The sequence below is a fragment of the Pteropus medius genome, unplaced genomic scaffold (genome assembly GCF_902729225.1).
Source record: "Pteropus medius unplaced genomic scaffold, Ma_sr-lr_union100, whole genome shotgun sequence".
Lineage (NCBI taxonomy): Eukaryota > Metazoa > Chordata > Mammalia > Chiroptera > Pteropodidae > Pteropus > Pteropus medius.
Window position 1 is genome coordinate 27,224,598 of NW_024355205.1, and position 22,870 is coordinate 27,247,467.

The 22,870-nt window shown below is 32.2% G+C and overlaps 1 pseudogene; it reads right to left on the minus strand.

Moving 5' to 3' along the window:
* Positions 1-10,535: 10,535 nt before the first annotated feature.
* Positions 10,536-10,654, minus strand: LOC120599075 (uncharacterized; annotated as a pseudogene).
* Between the last annotated feature and the right edge of the window lie 12,216 nt (positions 10,655-22,870).

A 22,870-nucleotide genomic window follows, 5' to 3' on the forward strand; every position in this document is an offset into this window, starting at 1 on the left:
TAGTGTAAAACATTGTACACATGTCATATGTATAAATGTTTAATGTATTTACTCACTAATCATTCCCTAGGTCAATTCATCTTAATCCTGGTTATGCACTTGAATCATCATGAGAGTGTTTAAAATTATCCATGTCTGAACCCTTCAACCCACTGTGATTTAGATTTATTTGATGTAGAATAATTCCTAGACTTTAGTATTTTATTATAAGCTTCCCAGATAATGTTAATGTGTACCCAGAGCGACAATATTCTGGTAAATAATTAGAAAATCCTTTTCCTTGTGATCTATTGGTGAGGTGAAACCTATCTCAATGCAAACTGGAATATTTGATTACCAAGAACCTCCCCTTGTGCTTCTGTCTTGGCCAGAGGGTACATTAGCCACTGCTTAAATTTTGTAAGAGGAAGAATGCAAATTTATGGAGGTAATAAAGATAACTAAATACATATTCGAGGACATCATTTTTTAAAACTTCAAGAGGTTCATTAAAATATTTTGAAACATACCTGTGAATCATTGTCTTTTTAACGAAACCAATCTTAGTGCAATTTGGCTAACATAAAATAGAGAACACAAACATAAATACTTCATTCTAAATTTTCCAGAACAACAAAGTAATCCATCAACATGTGATTGTTTTCAATAGGTCATTCATGCTCAAATGTGAGTTTATTTCTCCTAAAATGGGGAATCATTTATAGTTCTTATTCCTGGATAAACATTCAACAATGTAGTAAAGAAAATATTCTGTAGATAATACTTGCCACAGCCATTTTTCAAAATGTAGTAGTTAAACTTTTAATGTAACAGTTTCTTTTTACTTTTATTGTAATCAACCAATTCAATATCTTCTGAGATACTTGTATCTATAAGGTGAAATACTAGGGAAAGACATATGGCATAAATAACACATTTCAAAGAACAGTGCATGAGTTAAATAATATAAGACAATAGTAACAAATATTGTAATGCACTTGATTCATATGTTCTAGAAAGTAGTATTACAAATGCACATAAAGGAAAGATTACTGTGTCCTTGAGAGTAATAGACATTTCAATAAGTTTTGAAATATGGATATAATATTCCAGGAAAAAAGAAAACTCATGGAGGGACAAAGCGTGAGCTTCGAAAAGGCAGTAAGAAAAAGAAATCTATGAATGAGCTACTGGGGATTAGAAAGCAGTTGTCAAGAAATTAAGTTTTTCTTTAGAGACTTGTTGAGGGGTGGAGAAAGGAGGAAATGGTCAGTGAAATTAGAAGTCAGAATACTGAATGCAAACTAAAAATTTAACCAGTCATGTGCGTTTTCAGGTCTAGAAAGTCAGTGGAACATTTTGAAAAGACAATGACTACTGCGAGTGGTAGATATTAACTAAAAACTTAAGAGTGGAAGAGATACTCATATTTCATTATGAAATGTTATGTGACTTTTCTAATGAGCATTATACTTTTTACTTCGAGATGAACTTGTCATAGAGTTAGCCAAGCACATTTTCTTGGAAAGGAACTTAAAGAATCCCGTGTTAGAATGTCCTCAATTCCTTCTTTGGTTGACAACTGAGATGAAACATTCCTAAAAAGGCTAAAACATAGTTTCTGTTTGGTCCTAAAATAGTTTCCTTATGTCAACATTACCGATTTATACCAAGATGGAGTGGTTTACTCAAAACACTAAATTTTATTGTAGCATTTTGTCACCATATTCTGAAATCTAAGACAATATTTTCTCAGTATATTTATTTTTCTCTAGTATGATTTCCAAACAAATGACAGCAAAAAATAATGTGGGGGTTATCTTTTAAAATCTTTCTCAAAATTTTTATAAAATATGTTTTGATTAGTAGTCCTTGGTCTAATGGCAACTTGTAAAGTTCTTTCTCAGGCTGAAAAAGCAGAAAAGGTCATTAAGAGCCAGAGCAGAATTGAATACTGATTTCTTAAAACAATTAATGGTCAATTTTATTCTAAAATAGTTGATCAAAATTTATTATTTCTGACAGTGAAAAAGAATGAGGAGTACTTATCATTTGAAAGACTCAAGGACCTGCAATATAGATATTCCACAGGAATTTGTTAAAAATGTAAATTATCTGACTTCAACCCCACTGAATAAGAATCTATGTTTTTACAGGGACCAGAGGTGATTTGTATGTATCTCCATGTTTATGTAAGAGTTTGAGAAGGTGACATTATACTAGTCAGTGCATAATCATGTGAACTAAATTGTTCTTTCTGGGAGCTAATGAGAAGGAATATCTCTTGTTCTTTGAGATAACTACTAGATTTCTTCCCCCTATCCCCCAATGGTACTTACACAAGATAGTATATACCATATCCTACGAGGTTATTGTCAGTCATCTTGGAAGTACATTGGGAATCTTGCCTTAGGATAAAGCTAATACTGAAATCTAGAACAAAGAGAAAGAAACAGGAAATTAGAAATGTAGTCAAATCAACCAGCCCAGAAGGTGCTATCACTTCTGGGCATTTGACTGTGTGAGCCAATAAAATTTTCCTAGTTATTAAAGCAAAATCAATTCCTGTTTCTTCCAACGAAAGGCACAACATGTTAACTGATAAAAATGACATTAAAGTGTTTAGTTAAAAAAACATGTAATTCACAAAAAATAGATAATTCACAAATAATTAAGGCCTAAATTTTCAATAGAAAATTTTAAAGAAAAAATGCACAAATGCATTTGGTAATCTACCCAAGAACATTTGGTATTTTTTTTTTTTCATGATAAGCAGAATGATATTTTGTGCTTTTCATCAATATAGGACTCTCTTCCATTTCTGATAATAAGATTTTCTCATACTTGCGGCCTCCCCCAATTCAGACAGCCAGGGCATTTTTAATGCACTAACCTCAGGGAAAGTTTGTTACTGACTAGAAAAGTCCAAATTTCAGAGTGCTTTCTTTGGGAAAAAATCTTGGCCTCAAATCAGATGTTATTTTCTGATTCAGAACACATTTTGGCTGCTAAAAGGCAGCAATATCTCCAGTGTGATAGTCATTGATGGTCATGAGTACTGAAAGCAAAGGCGTTCTATACGTTTATAAAATTTACGTTGAACTATATTTTCATATCTACATATTATTCATTTATTTTTTTTAATATTCTTTTCACCCCTGTGTGCATCGAGAATAAAAATGCTGGGATATAAGGCAACTAAGGAAGAAACAGCATGATTCAAATATATTAAGATGTCTGTCACTATTTAATACACACTAAAGTGAATAGGAAAAGTCACTGTTAGTTTAGATATCATTCGTTGAAATAAACTAAAATATCATTTAAAATAGTTTAAGCATAAAAGAGGAATGCATTTTAATGATAATGAGGTATTTGGGGGAAATAAGAATGAGGAGGTGAATAACACTTAGGTAAGGAAACATAACCAGGGATCTCATTTTTACTAAAGCTTTTTCTAGATCAGAGTTTCTCAAACTTGGTGCTATTAGCATTGTGAGCTAGATAATTCTCTGCGATGGGAGGCTGTTGTGTGTATGTACATTTTATAGCAGCATCTTCAGCTTCGAAGCACTAGATTCAGTAGTACCTCCCTCAGCACGATAGCCAAATGTACACTGGGAATAAAAATTCCTCCTAATCGAAAACAACTGCCATAGATATAGACATAGATTTATATTTCATATAGGTATTGATTTGATATAGATACAAACGAATGTAGACATAGATGGAAATATAGCTATAGGTATTCATATAGGTATAACCCACTTCTCATCAGAACTTTCTCTGCATAGCAATAAATGTGAACACTGAGTTTTACAACCTAAAATTCAGCTCCTGGCAATAAAACATTTTTGACCTCTTTCTAGTGCTACTTTAAAAAAAAAATCTCAGAAACTCATTGACCTTTCTTGGTTCAATTATTTCCCTCAGACCAACCAACTGTACTCAGAGCATGTTGAGTCACATCATAATACGGTAACTCTTAACAAAATCCAGAAGAATGGGGTTGGGAGAAGAATAATTACTAGAAAGGAGCAATGTTCTCGGAAATCCAGGGTATTTCAAAAAGCTTCATGTAATAGAAGAGAAAAAATTATTAAAGGACTCAATACAGGAGATTCTCCTGAGCAGAAGGCTAAAGTTTTTAAAGGGTTTAATCAATCTCCTAGTAAAATTAACAAAAATATATACACAGATTGACATATAGCACATCACTTTGAAGTATCAATTAAAAACTCTAATGAGAAATGAAATAGTTTATCAAAAAAAGAAAGAGAATTAATTTGGCACTAGTCATCTCATCTGTAATCTGAAAATTTAAGTGTCTGTGGGAAATTACTTTCAGCCTATAACTTCACATCTGTTGATCAAAATGTAGTAAAAAATAAAGATATTTTAAGGTCTCCAGAATTTAAGCTTACATTTATCCATTTTTAGGAAATCAGAGATGAGTTTATAGTAAAAGTATTAAACAATAAAAAGGAAGACAAAATGGAGAAGAAAATGAATCCAATGAAATCGAGCAAGGAAGACATGGCCAAAAAAGTAAGTCCAGACTTGATCAGGACAAAGACTGCAAAAGCAAAGCTTTTGAGAAAAGTGTATTTCATGAGAGAGTAAAAGTAAAATCTTATAAAATATCGAAGATGTGATAAATGTGAAAATTTAAGACAATAGAAAAGTAATCATTAACTCTAGGGAAAACAAACTGTAGGAGGACATGAGGCCAATATAAGTAAATTAAAATGAGTCAACTTTGAGGAATTGCTAGGGAACTTATTAAAATATATGTTAAGAATATTCTCCTGTAAGTGAGCAACCATACTTGTAAGTTTGGATCCATAGAGAACAAAATATATTTATAGCAAACTCTCTCTTCCTATAATAAATATTATTTATCTAACCAGTTCTGAGCTTCACAAACAAAACAAGGAATATTTGCTCATCTCAAATGTACCATCATGTGCATTTGTAACAATTGCCCCTCACAACCACTGATTTGATTTATGCCCTATTTTGTTTTTCAGATGTCATATAAATTAAATCGTACAGTAGGTAATCTTTTTTCTCATTTCTTTTTCTTAGAATAATGTTTTGGTATTTGACAATATAATTGCTTATATCAGAAGTGCATTATTGCTGATAAATACTTTATTGTATGGTTGTACACTTTATTTATGTATTCATCACTTGATGTACACTTGGTTTATTTCATGTTTTTGGCAGTATATCCATTACAATTCAATCAGGACACAAAACCCACACAGTAATTTGAAAAAGAGAATTTAATATAAAGATTATTAACATGGGAATTGTAGTAATGGGGATTTGACTAATAAGAGACAAACAAAACTCTAAAGAATATAGTAATATCAGATATAGGAAGTAACCATCACCCCCTAGGACTAAACAAACAAACAAATAAACAAACAAACAAAAAATCACCCAAGGAAGAAACTTATCCTAGGGCTGAGAGCCAAATCTTACTGGAGAGAGTACAGTTATAGCTCACAGGATAGTAAAGAAGTTTTACTCACTAGAAATCCTTCTGAAATGCTTGGAGATACTGCAATTTACTACAGGTTCCTCCAACTTTGTTCTTCTTATCCAAAACTGTTTGGACTATTCTAAGTCCTTTATTTTCAACATACATTTTAAAACTAGCTTGTCAATAAAAATAAAGAATTCTGGGATTTTGATTGTGATATTGTGAAATCTATAGATTAATTTGAGGAGGATTATCATTTTAACTATATTGAGTCTTCTGATCCAGGAACACTATTTACTATTCTTTTAACTTTCAGTCTGTGTTCCAATCACGGAAAACTTAATTATAACTACAGAGCGAAATAAATATTTTATCAGTCATGACAATGTAAAACTAGTAAAACAAATGACGAAGTTTCTCAAAAAGAAGGGTGTAAGGAGATATGGAAAGAAGTATACAAATGCTAATGTCATGATATTAGAAAGTGGAAAATAAATCAAAATGTAGTGTTTTTGAGTAGCAGATTTTACGATAAAAGCCTATTTTAAGAAATTGTGCAAAGTAACAAATGGAGGCATTGATTATAAAGTCATGAGATAAATTCTGAAGAACAGAACTGATTATGGGGGAAAAAGTGGTTCAATAAACATTGAGTTTAATTATAAAAACTTGCTCTTTATTTTTTAAACACATATATGTATATATTTGAATATATATATCTTTCAAAATGTTTCTATAGAGCCATCCCCTAAAATGTAGTTAGTGGCATTGGAAAATACAATTATCCATTTCTAAGTCAAAAGTAGTCAATGCTATTTCAGCAAAATTCCTTCAGTGAAAGATAAACCTCATAGAATCTACCATATTACATTTACTGGTAACCATAATTGACTGGAAAATATAGATGTCTCTGAACATAAGAGGATGATATGGGACTGAAATCAGGTATAGAGTTGAAAGTATATACATAAGGAACCTCAGTCCCCAATGCCTTTTCAACCTCCTGAAGTCAAGTAACTACCTCCACTTCCAGAAAAAAACAAAACAAACAAACAAAAAAAACAGGAAGTTTACTTTTGGGAGAGACTGCAGGACTGAAGCTCTCATCTCAGGAACATGAAGCATGTTGAAGGTTGTAATTTAGGAGCTGCGACAGCATGGCAAAAATTAAGCATTACAGTAAAATTCTACTATTCTCTCTGCTACTTGCCACCAGCAGATTATAGCATTCTTTTTCGGAGATGATAAATGGCCTCAAAGAAGAAGTAAAATGATATAAAGTTTTGTATGTACCATGATGCAATGGCTGGATGTTACCTGATCACTGTAGTATCACTAGCCAACAAGTCCCACTCAAGCACACAGTGGACGCAAAGAATATTTGTAGTGCCACATTTTAAACTATAAACACACTCTTTAGGATCACCAGATATTTTTGAAAAACTTCTAAATGAAAAGTATCAAAATAAATTAAAAAGTAGGTTAAAGGAAATCATATAAAACACATACATTGTAGGAAAATTAAAATTCTAACAATCATATAAAGAACACCTTGAGAAAAAAAAAAACAGAAAAAACAGAGTTTAATTTTTAACTTAAAAAACCAAGATAGGTAAAAGTTTCTGAAATTTGAAAAACAATTACAGAAGGAAACATAGAGCAAAAATATGTGAATAAAGAAAAAAGGATTTTTAAATTACAGGTTTAATCCAGTAAGCTCAATTTCAGAAATTTAAAAATGAAAAATAAAAGTTTCAGAAGAAAAAAAATTATAAACAAGTTAACAGAAACAAATTAATAACTTAGTATAATGGGTTTCTAGTTCAAAGGAGACTAACATCTCAATGATATTAAAACAAAACAAAACACAAAAACATGGTAACAGCTTCCAGATAGAGAGCAATTCATATTAAAAAGATGGGAATCAGAATGACAAGACAATTCTCAGAGATCACTTATTACACATCTCACCCAATCCGTGCTCATTGATAGAATATCTAAATTATCATATATGAATCGTTGATAGAATTATGAGCATTAAAGCCATCGTTGGTGAGAGCTCAAAAGGAAATGTAGAAAATGTTACTGAAAACTAGAGAAAAAGGAATCTTTATTACATAGTGGCAGAAAACTTAGTGGAATTATATCCTACAGTTATGTAGAAAGAAGAATTTGTAAGCAATGCACTCAAATATCTAGGTGAGATTTCTAAACAATATGTTGAAAGTAGAACCTAGTTCTCTCCTAATGCTTATGATGAAAAGTAAAAGGAAAGAGCCAGATTGGAAACACTATTAAAGAAAAGAAAATAGAATTCGACATGAAAAATTCTCGGGCTATCCAGATTCAAAGACACTAAAATTAGGAGGCTCACTGTCAGGAAAGCCTGCTCTGGAGAGAAAGCCAAGGGTGTGGCTGTGCAACCTTTAACTAGAGCTTTAGAAGGATCAAAAGATCAGAGTATTCAATTTCTCATGTTGCTCTTTGAGAGATTAGTAAAGAGACTCAAAGATCCTCTCAGCCATCCAAACAGAAGCCAGGAACAGAGATGGGATTATCCCAGAAAGATCTGCAGATGAGCTTGTTGCCTAACAGAGTAAATCTCTGAAACATACAAGGGAAATTTACAGGGTCCTTGAGAATGTCATGTCAACAGTCGCATTGCCAGGTGGACTAAAAGAGACAGAGAGAGAACAAAATGAAGGCAGGCTTTTGGACTCCCAAAATTCTACAGGTAAGGAACAAGCCGGAAAAATTACTCAGCTGCTGTTCCTAATACTGTTCATGAAAAACAATATGAGCCCGGTGCGAAGGCCTGAGCCAGAGGGTAGAGCCAGAACCATGGAGAGTTGTTCCCAGGACTTGAATCTTATGTTGCTTGCCCAGTTGGGTACAATTTCCCAACAGAAATTACTTAGGGCTGGTGACCTCTTTTTTCTTTTCATTCTCCCATCTCCTTTTTGAACTGAGACATTGATAGCTATTATTCTATGCCTGTCTCATCAATGTATTTAGAGATCGGATAAAATGTTTTCTAATGAGATTTGCGCATTTTGTAATAATGAGACTTAGATGAGATTTTGGACTTGAGATGATGCTATAAAGTTTTGAGAATCTGCAGGATCTTGAAATGGGACTAACATATTTGGCATGTGAAGTGGACATGAATATTTGGGGGTCTGCAGTAGACAATCTAATGGCCCTCCAAGATGCCCACATATTAATTCTTGGAACCTGTGACTATGTTACCTTACATGGAAAAAAGGATTTTGGAGATGTTAGGTTGGGGAAAATATTCTGGATTATCTGGGAAGGACGGATACAATCACAAGAGTCCTAATCGATGGAGGAGAAAGGGTGAAGGTCAGAAAAAGCAATCTGGTGACAGAAAAGATAGGGAAAGATTGAAAAGATGTTGGATGCTGACTTTGAAGATGTAAGATGGGGCCAGAAGCCAAGAAATGCACAAAGTTCTAGAAACTAGAAAAAGCAAGAAAACATATTTTCTTCCAAAACCTTTAGAAGAAATGCAGCTCTTTGCTGATCCATTTTGGACTTCTGATCTTCAGAACTGGATGAAAATAAATTTGTATTATTTGAAGCCACTAAGTTTGTAGCATCCTCTCCCTAACCTTGCCCTTATCTCCCTATCCACCTTCTCTCTTCCTCACCCTTTTATTTGCCCTGGGATGAAGAAATAGGGGAGAAGAAAACATTAAGAGCAATGTAATGCAACATAGCAAACTTTAAGCAAATAATTCAATAAAGAGGTATGGGAGAAATCAGCAGATTGATGTCCCAGAAGAGTCCTTCATCCTTCATGGGAAAAAGGAATCAGGGTGTGTACTGAACCACACAGGTAGCAGATTAAATTGATGAATGTCATTTGGAGGCTCAGTATTCTGCAATACAGGTAACAGCCATGCAAGCTTAAGCTTGAATAAAGCTCTCATGCATATTAGTCTTGCTGAAAATCACAGTAAGAAGTCTAGGTACAGGTACCTTTCTGAAAAATACTTAAAAAGGTTTTCCAAAACAAAGTCTCCATCAATCTAAATAAAATTTTATTATTTTAAGCCACTAAATTTGTGATAATTTGTTATAACAGCAATAAGGAACTAATGCCAACTAAACTATTAAACCAGCATGAAAGCAAAATCTATTTCAGACATATATAGATGCAAAAATTCATTTTATGTACTCTTTTCTTGAAGGATCTTGGTGGGATATGTCTTCTAAACAGAAGGAATAAACTCCAAAAGAGAAAAACATAGTAACCTAGAAACCAAATTACAACACAGAAGATACAGGAATTTTTCCGTCCTGTGGGCTGCCATTTCTTTTGGCTTATTACAAGACAACAGAATGTTGTAGCTATATCAAAATCTACGTATTTGTCCACTAAAAATTTACAGCTATAAGCTACCAAATAGAATATTTGAAAAGTGGCATATAGAATTCTGAAAAATTTCAAAGCAAAAAAAACAAAATTTCATGACAAATTAAACAGTTTGACTTTCAGTCATGGTTCTTTCTTATAGAAGGATAGAAACAAGAACAAGAGCAGCTATAACATGTACAGTTAGCTTACTCTCAGATTGTCATTAGCTTAAATTCCTTAACACACACACACACCCACACAATAAGGCAGGTTTGTAATTTATTCACATTTCGAGATAGTGGAACTGTGGTTTAGAGAAGTGATGGAACTCTCCAATGCCACAGTAGTATTGAATAAATAGATTAAATGAGAACTGACCTATTTCCACTTACACGACGGGCTAACATGCCAGCTTCATATTGGATATGATCAATTTTTATCATAAAGAAAATATTTCTGTTTCACGTAAAAAAATGAGGATTAAAATAGAACCAGCCATGAAGTCAAAAGATATTTCCACTTGTCTAACTGAACTGGCCTTAATGTCACAGTCATTTTACTTATTTATTTAATTTTTATTATTTATTTATTTATTTATTTATTTTTTAGGTGAGGTCACCCTCGGTTGACCTTACAGATTGCAAGGACTTTGTCAGCTTACAATCCCTTATTTTTTATTTTTTGTGTCTACGACACCTGGTCTTCCTAGGTGATCTCCCATCCAAGTACTAACCAGGCCTGACTCTGCTTATTTTATGAGATCAGAAGGGATCGGGCTTGTTCAAGGCAGCATGGCCATAGACCACAATCATTTTAAGAACAATTTGAAATAAGACCACTCACCTGGAGATTGTTAGAGACATGACATATATTTACCTGCCATGAAAAATGTTTTCCTTATACATGGTGTCTAAAAAGTTTGGGATTTTATTTCCTTTCTTTGGAGCTGGAAAAGCTCAGTAACAAATTTGTATTTCATACTATAATATTATATAATATTATCTGGTTTTAGGCAGTGCCAGAAAAGAAATGAAAAAAATAAATAAATAAACAGAATATATGCTTTTAAAATGAATATGAACCATGTATACTGGTTTCATATCAGATTTTTAAATGATTTTTGAACTAAATGTGAAAATATCTAACAAACAGAATACTTCAACTAGAAATCCATGAGTTGTTTGTGAGCTTGATTTTTAAGACTCAGCAAATGTGAATTAAACAACCATTATGTGTCTATTGCTGTAATATGTTTCATTTTTTATAATACTGAGACTAGCAACAATCTTATGAAGAGATTTTATACATGAGCTCCCTTTGACAGAGAGGTTGATTACCCATAGTTATAGCTAATTATGAACAATAGTATTATTTGAGGCAAGTATTCTGACTTCTGCTATAGCTTTGTTAAGGATTTCCCCCAAAAAAAAAAACACTGAGTTAGAGAGATATATTCTATCCAGAATTTTAAATGCAAACCACTCACTCAGTAAGAGGATGGATGCATGCTTGCTTTCTTTTTTCAGAGATAAAATTTCTAAAGCTCATTTATTCTTATTTTGGTACAAAGGCAAAAATGTTATTTCTGAGTAAAATCAATAATATCAGAGTGTTACATTAAATAAGTTGAATATTATAAAGGTGTTGTAGAAAGTTATTCGTGGGCTATTTTTGCCTGAAAAGCTTTAAACTTTTAAAATAAATTAGAAAGAAAACACATTAGTTAAGTGTTAATTTTACTCAATTATTTATTTTTGATCTCAGTTTCTGGAGGAAATTATTACTTAGTTTACACAGCAGAATTTCTTTTTTTAACATATAGAACTTTCTGGAAATTATTTTATAGAAATAACATTTAGACTACCAGTCAAAGGTGGCAGATTGAGGAAAGACATTTACCTCCTTCCCTCTCAACATCCTGTAGAAATAAAGAAAATTTACTTTAAGATTTGTAAACCCAAAATATGGTTCTCAAAGCAAGAAAGTGTGCTATTAATGCATTTCACTAACGTTGAAGATTTTCTGGAATGTAGCACTGAGATTGGATTGGAGGAGCAACTGAGTAGAGCAAAAGGAAGTGATTGCATAGAGAGAGGCATCCTTCTCAACAGTATCCTAGAAAAACTGTCAGGTCTGATTGAATATGCACAGAGAACAGGAATAAAATGCAGAACTATCTACAGAATTTCTGAGCCTGTTGTACTTCTCCATATCACCCACCTGTACAGAAAAGCAGGCTGCTCCTTTCCAGGTTTCTTACCATCTACTGAACCTCTAAATTAGAGTCCCATAGGTCTAGGTCATATGATATTTTCTCTGCTCTATACTTTTTCCTACTAAACTTTTTTCATTTCTTGAATATCATCTATCTGTTGATAACTACCTTTTTCTTTGAACCTCCAACTTCCACCTAGACACTAGAGCTCCAAATTGCCAACTGACATGCCCACTTTTATGTTTCAAGACTTCTATTGTGATGGCTCATTTTTGGGTATTTGTTTGCCCATTTTGTAGTAACAACACCTTAGTCATCCTTTAAAAAAGTACTTTTTCCAACTCACCCCACATGGTTCAGGTTTAGTTTATTCTTTTATCTGCTCCAAGAATCAACCTATATTCCAGATTTAGCCAACCACAAGAATCAATTCTAACCAATGAAAAATGAGCTAGTGCTTTTACTGAAATTATAAGAAAAAAACAAGAAAACCTTATTCTGCTAGGGTTAACAAGGTGAAGAATATAAGTATGGAGTTTCAAGAGGTCACCATGAAAAGAGAGCTGATTAAATACACACACACACACACACACACGCACGCACGCACGCGCACGCGCACACACGCCTACACAGAAATAGGGCCAAGAGCAGAGAGACAAAGACAACATTTTAACCATATAATTTGAACCTCAGACTTCTGTTTCCTTCCTCAGATCATCACATTTTTTCCACCTTTGCGATATTGCTATGTAGTTGCAGCTCCCTTTACCAGGAGTGCTCTAAGATCCTAGTCTTTGTCTGGATTCTTCCTTCTCGACCTGTAGGTATCAATTTAAATATTACCTCTGAAGAGAGGTTTTGTTCAGCTACCAAAATGGCACCATCGATATTCTCTGTAAAGGCAAGGCAAGGTGCATCCGTCATATTATCTTATAATTAGTTCATTTACTTTTTATTATTTGTCATTTCCCTTGAAATTCAAGCTTCACATGGGCATCACATTTGTGCTGTTATATTCCTGGACTAGTGACTGGTGCATAGCATGTGCACGCTAAATGCTACTGAATAAATGTATAAATGAATAAATAAACTGAAGATAAGAATTGTACAATCACTCAAATTTGGGAAGTTAAAGGAAAGTAAATGGAATTGTAAGAATGCTAAATTTCTCATGTAATATAAGGATGTCATAAATAAATCCTGAATAAAATACTGAATAGATTTTTTAAAAAGAATAATACTTATATTATTGGGATGATGGTATACAGCAGAATAATTTATACAGAAAATGTTAATAGCTTTCCTTTCTAATGTAGAATTTGATTAATTGTGTCTGCTAGTCTGCATAGTCTGCTATTTTTCATGTGGATGACTCAAGGTTAAAGGAAGGAAGTTTTACAATTTAATTAGGTGTGCTTCTGCTTTATTTTCTTTTTCACATACATTACTTTTTCACATGTATTTACTTTTTCACGGGTTTTACCACTCTAAATTATGATGATTATATTAATGTAGTTTAATTTTTATAATAAATTTGATTTAACACTAAAATGTTAAGTATTCTCTATATTATAATGTTATGAGTTATTTTTGTTTTAAAAGACAAGTGGAAATTACTTAAAATATTCAACTAAAATTTTATAAAAGTTGAATACTAAGTCAGTATAATTTACAACTATTTGCCTCATGTCTACTGTTTTCAAGACACTAGATTATATAAGAATGATTAAGATTTTGATCCTGCTCCAAGAGAACGAATAAAGAGGAAAAAAGTGGACATTCATTTAATATTTACTCTGTACTTGTGTTCTACATAAACCTTCACATCAGCCCTGAGAGATGACAGGACCATTTTGGAGTGAAAGGGACACTCAAAATATTGGAGGATTTTCCAAATGTTCTTCACTTAACCAGGATGAAAGTAAGATTGAAAAGTGGGAATTTTTTGCACTATTTATTTTGCTATAGTATGTTGTTTTTGTTACAAAAACATAAACATTTTGGAAATTTGTATTTAAAAATATAATATGTCCACTCATTTGTGTGTTTTATTTTTTTATGCTATTATTAGTTGTCATTTAGAGATGTGATGCTGCTTTATATTTAAGATGACCTAACACTATATGTACTTTTTATAGGTATTGTTCTTTCTTCTTGTGAGTATGTCACATTATTTGTTGCAATTTTTTCTTAAGTCAGATAGGAGAACATGGTTTTATTTTATTTTTTATTAAATTTATGGGGGTGGCATTGGTTAATAAAATTATATAGTTTTCAAATGTACAATTCGATAATATATCATACTATATTGCATTATGTGTTCACTACTCAAAGTTAAATTTCCTATCATCACCATATATTTGATCCCCTTTACCCTTATCTACCTCTACCTCCCCCTTTCTCTCTGGTAACCACTAACCTGTTGTCTGTGGCCATGAATCCCTGTTTGTCTTGTTCATTTGTTGCTTTCAGTTTTATATCCCACATGAATGAGATCATATGGTTCTCAACTTTTTCTGTCTGATTTATTTTGCTTAGCATGATAATCTCAAGAGCCATCCATGTTGTCACAAATGGCTTATATATGTATACACATATGTAAGGAGGTAGATATTTATTCAATATATAGAGAGCAGAGTAGGGATAATACAACATGGCACAACTAAAACATTCTTCAGAATTTTTTTCTTCAATGACAAATGTAGTACTGTCCTCAGTATGAAAAATGTGAAGAAAAAAAATATGACTTTTAGAACACAATATTTCAACAAACTGATATGAAATTTATATAGACAATGAGATTTATTAATTGTGAGTTAGAAATAGTTATTTATAAAGATGGTTTTGGCTTTAGTGAAGTGAGACCAATCTGTAATAATTGCAATTGAATTATTACAATTGATTATTCTAAAAGAATTTGACTTTTTATTTATGCCAATATTGAGATTTTGAAAAAGACTCAACAATATTGTGCAATTCCAATTTTTTCCTGCTCTGCGTAAATAACATTTCTTCCATCCGAGCCTAATTTCCAAATGCAGGCTTTGAATAGTCATACTTTGATGTCTGAAAACAGTTCTCTTTTTAATAAGTATTATTGTAGTGCTTATACTGGAAGATGAATGCTGACAAGCAAATCAAAAAGTTAAATCTAAATGTCATTTAAAAAGAGATGCCTTAATTGTTTGTTTACCCAAGACAAAAGAAAGATATATATATTTTTTCTCCTTCTAGTTGTGTGGATTCTCTCAGGGTGATGTGGCTTTGGGAAGATTTTCTCAAAGAAAACATCAATGTTACCAAGAATGCAAACTTTTTATGTCTAGTAAATTAAATTTTTTGTTTCTTTAAATGTTCGGAAAAAGTTTCAGTTATATAATTGGTTAATATCTTTCAAATTTTATTAATATTTAATTTTATTTGGCATTATCTTTAATGATTTAGAAAGACCTTATTAATATTCTTTAATTCTGAAGAGATAAAACAAATGTATATGTGCATATGTTTATGTGACTATATAAAAATTCTTGGAGAGCCAGTATATGCTTGAATTATGATAAAGACCTTGATGTTATTTTTCTTACACCAAAAATCACTCATTTATTTTTCTTTAGGTTCTAAGACTTAATACTTCAAATTTTTTCACATTGTGTATGCCAGATGATGCTCATTTATGTCAGAGATATAGATTAAAACAAAAGTCAGATAAAAAAAACAGAAACAGAAGAGAGATGTGTATTCAGGTTCAGCTCTCCCTATCATAAAATGATTAAACATTAAATATCTTTGAGATACTTCTATTATTTTAGTGTTAAAAGAAAATGAGCCCCGAGAAACTCAAAATAATTGATTAGAATAAAATATTTATTATTAAAACAAAATACACAACTATATTTTTATGATTAAGTGAAAATTTAATGTCCTTGTTTCATTAGAAATATATGTTGTTGAAAGTGTAGGGAGAAAAAAAGTTTGGTTTTTTTTTAATTTTTCAAGTTAGAGGTATTATACCTGAGATGTCAAATTATAGCTGAAATGGCTGAAACAAGTAAATGAATACTAATCTTCATTATGTTGATTTATGCCAAGTATGTGTTCCAGTCACCAGCTGTTGCATGACAAATCAAATCAAACTTAGTGGTGTAAAATAATGAACATTTTATTGCATTAATGGATTCTTTAGGTCAGAGATTTGGAGAGAGCGGAAGCAGGGACTACTTATTGTCTTTGATGCATGATATCTGGAGACTTAAATGATTGAGTAACTGGAGGCTTTTTCATATACATATCTGACAAAACTAAGTTGGAAGAAGACAAAGGCCAGGCTCAGCTGGGACTGTCAACTGAAGTTCTTACATTGGGACTGCTGTCGCAAGTTCCAGGTGGCTTGGGCTTTCTCGCAGCATAGACACATTATTTGAGCAAACCTGCATACTTAAAAGCTTAAGTCTCCCAGATAGAACATTTCAGTGAATAAGGCAAGAACTGCATGCCATTTTATGACATAGCCTAGGAAGTCACATATCATCCTCTGCTTTGTTTTATTGGTTGTAAAAATCATCCTGCCCAAATCCAAGGGAAAAGGGCATATTCTCTACCTCTTGTTGGAAGAGTATCAAAGAATTTGTGGTCATGTTTTAAAAACACCACAAAGTGTGGCCTCCTCCATCCACAAACTATTTACATTTCTTCTACATGCAAAGTGTCTTCACCCTTTCACAAGACCCCACAAAAGATTTCATCTCCTTACAGTTTCATCAGGCTGAGGCACAAGGTCCAGTATCTCAATCAAAATCAAGTCCAAGTGTAGATGAGGCCTCCCAGAAATGATTGCATATGATGCATAACAGAGACAAGATATTTTCCCCTATTACAATCAGCACACAATAGTGGGAGAGTTAAGGATAATGAAATATAATTTTTGTATCAGAATTCTAAAGCCTATCGAAATAATTGTATTTAATGTAAGATTATCTACTTTTACCATTGTATGCAAATTCTAATTGTTAAATTTTAATGTGGCAAATGTTAAAATGTGATTTGAAATATTTTATAACTATAGTTTATAGCTACACACCATCAGCTTATTATCAGTGAGATTTTATATCAAATTAATGAAGGAAGACATTCTAAAATCAGATTTAATTTCCCAGAAACAAGAAGGTGAAATACACAAATTAGATAATCAACTATTTAGAAACTTTGGCAATAGAATAAACGGTATTACGGTAGATGTGGGGAAGATGAAAACTTGCTGAAGCTTGAATTCTGCCAACTTAGTAATTAAAATAGCAATGACTAATTGCCACTGGATGGAGGGTATTGTAGCTGCCAGGTTTCTTTACAGGAAATACCAGGGAGAAAAAAATAAAACTACTAATCTCAGGCACTTCACATCCTAAAATTGAGAGCAAATTCTTCTGATCTTATATATTATAGCAATCACAAAGCATCCCAATATAAAAAATAATAATATTAAGTAGTGATTATGAGAGAGCGAGAAGATGGAAATTTATATATCACAACAAAAATCCTTTAGCAGAAAACCTTCTAATCTGGAAATTGATAACACAAAGTCAAAATATTACAACTCTAAAAAAGAAATATATTTGACTGTTCCTTAGCTCCAAAGATTATAACAAATAGAAATAGTGTAATTATATGGATTAGGTTGAATCTTTTTTTGTACTTAAATTATATAAGTACTTGAAATGTAGAGGAAATCAAATAAAGAAGAAGAAGAAAAAAAAAACTCCATACTTGGGAGCTTTGAGAATTCTCTACTGTATTCTTTGGAGTCAGGTGTTTGAATGAAACCAGTCTCATCTCCGTACTGATCTACAGTCTGGAATTCAATAAATTTTTATTCTAAATGTTAAAGCTATGATGACATTAGAAAGCTCCCTTTGACAATCCTAGAACTTTCATCTCTGGTCCATTTACAGCATTTCATATTATTCCTGTGCTAGGGCTTGCAACATCTCTCTGAGACTTGAATATAACTGTTTAACATTTATTCCACTAAATTATTTCATCTATTCCCATGCTGACTCTAATAACAGAGTCTCCAAGGAAAAATAGGAATTCTTTGGAAAAAGTGCACTCCTAAAAGTTAATTAGAGGTTTCTTTCTGGTATTTCCTTGGTAAAGGAGATGGAAGGGGGATTCCCTGCCAGTATTACAGGAATTTCCACTACCTTCTTCCACAACTTCAGGGAAATAAGAAACTCTTAATTCAGAGTAGTTATGACTAAGAATATATTAATCTCTTTATAAAAAAAGGCATATTATATTTTTATATAACCTCTCAGTAATCAGGACAAACCCAAATATCTAAAAATGAATATATCTACTCATGTGAAATCTGTCAATCATCTATCTATCTGTCTGTCTATCTGTGTAAACCTTATACTCTCAGAAAACAGAGACTAATTAGTTTTGTTTAGTCCCTGACATTTTAATGGCATCTTCATATGTATTATTGTTCAAGCAACTACGAAATTCCTGAAATGTAATTGCTTAAATAAAATTATAATAAATTATTTGTTAAAAGTACTAAGAAAACTTAAAATGAACTTTTATAATGTGAATAATAAAGCCTTAACATAACTGTTTGTTTTAAATCAGCATTTGGTTTTCATATCTTTGGTTTTCTTGTATTACAACAATTCATGAAAATAGATAGATGATAGATTATAAATAGATGATAGATATAGATAGATGATAGATAGATAGATAGATAGATAGATAGATAGATAGATAGATAGATAGACAGATGATAGGCAGATGGTAGATAGATGATCGATACATAGATGTCATTAAACAATACAATATTTCAAATAAAAATACTACACATTGACTATTAGCAGATTTTACAATCTTGTAAAAAGAGGCCATATCTGAAAATTATAGATGTTTTAAACAAAATTACCTGTACTTCTAAAATGATTGCTATATAAAAATAAAGAAAATAAAGTGACAAGTAGTGTACTTAAAGAAATTCTTTCCAAAATATACCTTACTTGACAATGAATACACATCAAATATTCACTGTTGTAACTTACTAAATAAGTTAAATACAAATACATTGAAATAAAATTTTTTGAGACAATCTTAAACAAAATTCGAACAAGCAATGTTTACATACTATGGTTCACGAAATAGATATTAACAAAAATTTTCTTCCCTCAGGCTACTGTCTAGACCACAGGAAACCTAGTCAACAGCATAGGGGACATCACAAGATGCAGACTCAGAAGTTTCCATAGTGCTGTGGCCAAGAGCAAGGCATGGTGAGTCACAGCCACAACATTAACCAAACTCAGTACACAGACCGTTAAGACAGAGATGGACCCAAGTTCAAATAAACTCAAGTCAAACATCTTAGAGCCTTAAAAATCAATTTATCTTTGAGCAGTAAATCAGTGGAATCTAGACAGTTTTACCAGACCAAGAAAAGTATAGAAAATTGGGAACAAACAACTTTTGCAACTCAGTTTACTTTGGGAAGAAAATTGTTGGATTAAAGGCTTTAATCTAGATAGTGATGGGTAGTTATTTCATATCCATATTTACATCTGTGTGCATCTAAGTTTAGTATCTGTCTTGGCTAATAACAGTTCTGCCTCAAATAGAATTAGGTGAGAAATAAATAAGATACTGCAATTAAAGTTGATTAGCATTTTAGTTGTGTAAGCAGAACACACACACTTTTCTTGGGGTCCCTATATTTCTTAGAAAAAAATAGATTCACATTTATTAGAGGAGCAGAATTACTAAACTTATCAATGAGCTATTCTACCCACAAAAACAAGCATATATAGCAAGGGTAAGCTAGATTAAAATTTGATATTTTAGATGGAGATTAGAAATCAACTGTTATTTTGCCTTCTGACCATTTCGTATATTTTGAAGAAAGCTAGCACCTGCCAGCTTTGTATATATGGTTTGATTTATCTTAAAATAATGCTACAATCCCAGCCAGTGATTGGTTCTCATTGAAATCAGGCTGCGGCCAATCATCACATGGCATTAGCTTGGTCACAGGAGTCAATTCAGGCAGGAAGGAACATAATCCTATCAGCTAAAGGCATATGAGAGAAATGTGTTTGGGAATAAGGGCAGAATGTGTTTTGTCGTTGTAGTTGTTATTGCAGTTTGTTTGTTGTTTTTTTTTTTGGTTTGGGGTTTTTTTTTAGTTTTTTTTCTCTCTCTCAGGAGAGCCACTGGGGAATAATTTCTCCTTTCTGCACACCTCAATTGCATGATGGAGACTAGAAACTAACGACATGAGAAAGAAGGTGCCATGTAGGAAAAAACAGTAACAAGAGAAATTCAAAGAAGGAGAGCTGGAGCCAATAGATTAAGCCAACCCTAGACTATTATTTGTGGAAAACCAATTAATGTCCTTACCCTATTGTTTAAGCTTTTTCATATTGAGATATTTTTACTTAAACTAAGTTATTTTTATAGAATAATACATTCTGCTCTACCCTAAATGTATCTAATTAAATAGCCATACAAAAACCAAGAACATCACTTGACTTTATTCAATTATCAACTTTTGTACCTCAAATATTTCTTACCCTTACTGAAGTTTTTTTTAAACATCCCAAATACCCAACCTGTATTTTGTAATTAACCCAATTACGTTAATAAAGTGCAAGTTTACTTAGAAGCATATCCAGAATAAATATGTTTGATATTCAGAAAATAAAAAAATAGATATATTAAAAGCTTACTCTTTTATCATATTTATTTTTTTCACATATTGATTTCTGAAGATTTCACTTATATTTATATTTACAGAGAAACCGAAAAATAAAAGGGGGTGTTCTAAGTGAAATTAGTTATTATATTTACTTACCAAGGTTGGAGTTAGAGGCCATTTTTAAACAAATATCAGTTAGTGGTTATTGTGCTTATTTTTAAATGACCAAGAGTAAATCTCAATTTATAAATTTCACTTAATTAATTTGTCTTTTTTTCATATGACATTTAGCTCTGTCATTTTATAAAAATCTATTTTACCGAAATATATTTTAAAAGTTAAGCTTTGAAAAATTTATTGACAATTTCTTTTCATGGAAGTTTGATTGGTTGATGGAGTTAAGAAGCAAACTTTGAGTATGTCTTAAAATAGTGTATTCATTTGGCCAACATATTTTGCACCCAACAAAAGTACTGGAGCAAACAAATTGACAGACAAATGTGTTCACAGAGCCCAGACTTAGACTCTCAACTTATTAAATTCAGATCCATTTAGAGGAACATTGAAACATCTGTAACTATTTCAAAAGCATTATCTCTTAGCTTTGCAAAAAAATCCCAAAACACCACAATTTATTTTTCATTTACATCCTGCCAATTCTAGGAGAATATAGAAATAGAAACTAGCAAGGACCTGGTCTAAGTTGCATTCTTCACAATTCCATCCAAGTTGTAAGCAAACTTCCCTAGATCTCTTATTTTCAACGAAGTAAAAAATGAGGCAGTGAGAAAGGAGATGTATGAGATAAACATACCAGAGCTATGTAGCTGACAGTCTTCTGTACTGATGTTCACAGAGGTAAGTTGTGTTGTTGGAGTTAGAGGTTCCATCTTCAAATAAAGTACATATTTTAGCCAGACACATATACTCAGAGCAATCAGGCCTAAAGCTTAGAAAAATATGACAAGTGGGACTGCACTGCAAACAAGAAAAATAAATTATGATTTCAAACCTCTCCATTCTTTTGTGTAGGAACATAGGAAATAAAAATAAATACATACATACATAAACACATAAATAAGCAAACAAACCATTATCAATGATACCAGGTCTGGATTAGGGAAGTAATGTTTATATGACTCCAAATAGATTTATAAAACTTTCAACACTGCAGCATGGACTGAGAACGTTTTCTGAGGCACCTCTTCTTTGTCACCAAAGCAGATGGCCAACTTGTACATGCAGATGAAAAACAGACTTTGGTTATAAAACGAAAGAACAGGATTCAACAATCTAAACTTAAATTAATAGCTCAGCACAGGCAAGTCCAACGGTAGCTATTATCAAATTCAGACCATCCCACCCTTTTGAGAAGGACTATGATAGCTATGTAATATCTACAGGGCATTTTAAACTTACTACACAAAAATGGTGCTTGAAATACTATGATATAACAGGCATTATAATAGTAAGCTAACTTCTCTTACCCTGAGGAATGTAATTAATTGCAATGCTCAAATAAAAGGTTTGCAGCGACATGCATTATCCTCTTTTTTTCTGGCTCAGAAGTAGCTCTGAATCTCTGTTCCAAGTATTTACCTCAATCTATCTTCGATATGCATTAGTTGTCTTCAGCCCACCAAGATGATTAAATGGAAATGTATTTCCATCCAATGTTGTGCTTGCCTCAGTCAACATTCTCTTGTGGTACTCACAACCTTAGAATTTGTTTACATAAATTTTCACTTTTCTTAGTAGATATACAAAGTCATCAGAATTAAGAAACAGCTCATTGAATACTGTGGGTTATTACGTTTAAGTGCTTGAAGCTGCATGGGTTTGACATCGGCACAGTTACTACTTCGAGGAGTAAGTTGGGACATGAAATTGCATGTCTTCAAACAGCATGATGATACCTATAATTCCTTAATAGCTTGGCTGAAATCAGTGTCAGAGGTATAACACAAAATCCCATACAATTAAGGCATTTTAACATTTTCAGGTCAACCTACACTAGTGACTTTCCGGCATTATTTGATGCGGGGTTACCAGTTAATTACAGGCAATTTTTACAAATATTTGGAATCCATTCCT